The sequence below is a fragment of the Mytilus galloprovincialis genome, chromosome 11 (genome assembly GCF_965363235.1).
Source record: "Mytilus galloprovincialis chromosome 11, xbMytGall1.hap1.1, whole genome shotgun sequence".
NCBI lineage: Eukaryota > Metazoa > Mollusca > Bivalvia > Mytilida > Mytilidae > Mytilus > Mytilus galloprovincialis.
In genome coordinates, this window is record NC_134848.1 from 38,223,839 (window position 1) to 38,228,690 (window position 4,852).

The 4,852-nt window shown below is 32.6% G+C and overlaps 1 long non-coding RNA gene across 1 annotated transcript; it reads left to right on the forward strand.

Moving 5' to 3' along the window:
- Positions 1-223: 223 nt before the first annotated feature.
- LOC143052122 (uncharacterized) lies at positions 224-4,852 on the forward strand. The gene is made up of 2 exons (XR_012970995.1): positions 224-1,402; positions 4,066-4,852. It is a non-coding gene; the product is annotated as an uncharacterized LOC143052122 (long non-coding RNA).

A 4,852-nucleotide genomic window follows, 5' to 3' on the forward strand; every position in this document is an offset into this window, starting at 1 on the left:
GATAGGTAAAACTATTGTAGTTCTTTTGATTTCATATAATATCATTGTTTGTTTTTCCATATAGAGGACATAATTTGCTTCAGTGAGTTTCTTTCAATTCAAATGCTTCCTTTGAATCTGTCAAGGTAGTCTTTACCCTATATCTAATTACACGACGTACCCAACTACAGTACATGCTTTGTGAAATGTACGTCGCATATGAAAATACAAGATCTCTTGACAGAACAAATGCAGAGACATGTTATTTTGTAAAAAATGTACAGCTATCAGTTAAACATAAAACATACATCAGAAGACGTCTCTTTCTGAAGAGGACATGATAGATACCAATGCTAAGATTATTTGTAAAATAACGTTGCTTGTACTGTAGTTCAAATCAGTTAAAATTGGACATGTTTATACACACGTAGTTTGCAAAAATTAAAATACGGTATGTGTATTTACCTATGAATGACAAAGGATTAATATTATAGAAAAAATATTATAGTACACAAGGTATCTTTTGATCGGTAAAAAGTTCAATTATCGCCAATGGAATGTATGTTTGAGATATTAAAAGACTTCCGGCAGGGGAGCAACCGGATTCTTGTTTTATTTGCCCTGGAATATCTTGTGGACGGAATACAAGGCTGCGTCAAGAGAGAATTTGAACTTTTCCATGATTCGCTTAAGGAAAAACTTAAGCATCTAGATACTCAATGTCCAAAGTCTTGCAGTAAAGATGAAACAAAATCAGTAGCGGCCTGGTGCGTCACATGTGCGGGTTGGAGAACCGCAATTTTGTCAAGTCACAAAAATCGCACAGAGATGGCTAAAAACAACATTTGTTGGTTACAGTTCGAATCATCAAAATGGCCAACAGATCCATCCGAAGTTGAAAGATGTTTTTCTGCGGTGTGGTGTTTCGAATCAAACCGTTCAGATTCCTCTTGTAATGACAATGATGTTGCAGTAATACTAAGGAAAATAATCAATTGTACTGATGTCCACGCTAAATTTGATATAAAGGTTAAGCCACAGACATTAATAGATATAAGAAATCAGGTGGCACATGCAAGATGGATTTCTAATGCCCGCAAAGTTGAATATTGTGAAGCAATTAGGACATTTCTTTTTACTCACCTTGATAATCGATCAGCGCAAAATGTTTATGATAAAACTCAAATACTGAAAGAGAAATCGTACAATGACATTATCAGTTACAATCTTATAAGTGCGGAAGAAGTAAATAAAATGCAAAAAAGGATAAATACCAAAGTAGATCTATCGAAAGTCAATTTGGGTATCATTGCAATATTGTGCATATGCATTGCATTAATTGCTTATCAAGTAATGTTATTTAAGATAGATCATTCGATCATGCTGTCTGGTTCTCTAAGTACCAGGTCTTCACATTTTACTGGTAAGTTCGTATGTAACGACAACTGTGACAACATTAATAGTTTATTTATACGTCGGTTATTCTATTTTATATCAAAGTTTAATTTGAAACCACTTAACTATCCTCTTTAGATCAGCGATAAAACGTCATTATCTGCATATCCAAACACCACAGAATTGAGTCAAACTATTTATTTTGATTCAGAAAATATTAGCCAGTGTAATCTATAAAAATATTGCATATTATAATAAATTATCAACATAATTTCGGACTACATTATATCTTATACCTATTGAGATGACCGGGGGCGAATCTGTCAACACAAATGTATCCTTTGTATGGTGTGAGCGCTTTTGGGAAATTTCAGATCCTGATACTTTGAACTTTTCAATATGTTGAGTGGACTTGAAAAATGTTTTGTGACAAACACACATACCTCTAGTACTACTGAACACAATACCTTCATAGTTTGCTATTAGCTCGACAGTGATAACAACAATCGTATCAGGCACTTATCCGAGATTTTGGGTATGATAAGCATTAGGTTCATTCTTGTTTTAGTTTAATTTGAGCCACCTTTAAACAGGATTTTGAGTAACTTCACTTTAGTCAAGCTGTTCATCTAATTATAATTAGGTTTATCCACTTTTCTGTGGGAAGACCTATTGTATTTTTTCTGATTATTATTATGTTTTGTATTTTTTTCGGCCTAATTTTGTTCTTGCGATTAATATTTGTTTCGCAATATGTGACCAGCCACGACATATCCAGGCTTATGGAGGTAGAACGTCATTGTGAGAAAAACGCCGTTTACTATATGTGACTAGCCACTTCCAGGCTTAGGAGGGTACATTGTCTTTTTGTATATTTATCTAGAATATTCCGAAACAAAACTCTCTGTCATGTTATTATGACATATTTGTTGTAATAGCAATGAAACGAGCCCTTTCGAATATCGGTATGAAAATGAGACTGTTCTATGACGGCTTTTATTTATTGAAGGCACTAATTTATTAAATACAAAATTATTGTATTTATTGACTCTTAGTAATGTTCAATAGCGTATTTGAATAAAATTTCAAAGTCATAAATTTACAACAATACAAACAGTTCTTAGCTCTATTTTAGAACATGTAATTTAAACTTGTTGAAACAGTTGCGTCACAGTTTATAAGTAGCAGTTCTCTTATATGCATTTTATACGGTGAATTTGTTAGTGATATATTTCAGATTTCATTTATGAAAGGAAATCTATAGAGCAGAAATTTGATTTTTTTTGTATCAATTTAAATTGTAGATTCAAATATTTTTCACTTCAAACGATAAAGTAAAACTTCTTCAAAACTTCTTACAAAATATGATGTATAGTTCGGCGTCAGGAAGGAAAGTGTTATATATAAATCTCTTCTTCACAAATACGTATTTCATTGAATCTCGATATTTATCATGTTTATAATTTTTCTAACAATGACGTTCTACCTCCATAAGCCTGCAAATGTCATGGCTAGTCACATATGTCGCTTAGATATTTCTCATATTGTATTGTATAGTTTATGCGCTTTTAAATTTCACCCTGCTAAGTCGAACAATTTTCTTTGTAAGAGTTATCTCCCTATTCACTATTTATCAAATGTGTGCATCTCCTTTGTAACAAAAAAAGATATCGACAAAATTCTTTATTACAAATTGTTCGTTACATCCTCAGAAATTTTTGGCTAATTTGAATCGAAGCGATTCGATGAAATTTCATAGGAGTTATCTACCTTTACGAAATAAATTTGTCGCTATGTTTTTATAAATCATATACCATTGACCGTATAGGCCTGGAATATTTTTATTTGAGGCCCCTATGTCCTAACTTAGAAAACGAGGTCAAGGTCAAAGACTAAGGTCGAGTTCTCAATTGTGACTTTTGCTTGTTTTTACATTTTCTTTGACACTTTGAAAGATACATATAAAAGAACAAGTGAAAAGTGTATGCTTTATTGTAATAAAGATATGCTACTTTTGATCGGATACAATTTAAAGGCAACTTAAAGGAGTTAGTGCCCCTGAAATGTCTTTATATAAGGTTATTTGATTATAACTTCCATTAAGTTCATTATAAAGCCATTTGACCTTGTACAAAAGGTTAGGTGACATATGATCTTGAAAAATGACTACCGGAAGTGTTCTTCAGAAAACTGGAAGCAGCCTTATTGCAATTTTTTGATATAAAAGTACTCAGAATCCATATATTGTGTCATATATATACTTAAACCTATCACTTAAGACTAGAAATGACTTCCAACAAACCGGAAGTGACCAATTATCTTAAAAGACCTATGGATAACCTTCTGCTGTTGTCTGTTTTATGGTCGGGCTGTTGTCTGTTTGACACATTCCCCATTTCCATTCTCAATTTTATTAATTATCTCCCGTTCTACATACAAAAGTATATAGAAGCTGTATATTTTTAGAATCAGTGTGAAAGAATGTTTCATATGAAACCGGAAGTAACATTCATTTCACCGGAAGTAGCATATTATCTCCCTTATTTGACTCAAAAGTATAAATAAACCATTATTTATCGAAAAGAGTACGAAGAAACTACATTCTTATCAAAATTTCTTTGATGTGGAAAGACCTTCAATTGTTCTCAGAACAATTGGTTTTTAATTGTGTATTTTTTCTTTCTTTTATAGGTTGTAATCTGGGTTATGGATTGCATTTTGAATTTTACCTTCAGCAACAGAGAAACTTTGTCGGGAGAAAATGGCTCATAGATGAAACATTTCATAGACTCAATGTTACGAATGCGAAAGGTGTAATTATGATTGCGGGTCCTGGATATGGAAAATCAGCATTTGTTGCCGACGTAATAAAAAATAAAGACCATTGCAGACCTAAGGGATACACAGTTATTTACCATATCTGTAAACGCGACGTAAAAACGCTTCAAATGCCAGAGAAATTTGTACTCAATTTAATGCAACGCATTAGTTGTTCATACCCAAGATATCAAAGGCTGCTTGAGGAGGTAGACACACAATGGACGGACATTAAAGGAGTCTGTATCTATGATCCTTATTATTGTTTAGACAACTTTGTCATTCATCAACTGAATGAACTGAAATCAGTGTTAGGTCACAAACTTTTAATAATCGTTGATGGAATTGACCAATGCTATAGCAGCCAAATGGGAGTACAATTAGTTTCGTTACTGCAGGCACGATATACTGAATTTCCAAGCTGGGTGAAATTTTTGTTAACCACAAGAAACGATTCTTCTATATTGCAACAATTCAGTGATCTAGATCATTTTCATCTGTTCCCTAGAGAAATTGAAATGAAAGACGTTTGATTGTCAGTTTTAAGTTTGAAGTTCAAACCAATATTCAAATTGGCTAAAACTAAACATTTAGATATCGTGTTACAAATTCCTAGTATTGTAGCTGTAGATTATCTTTCTGAAATAAAAATGTTACCATA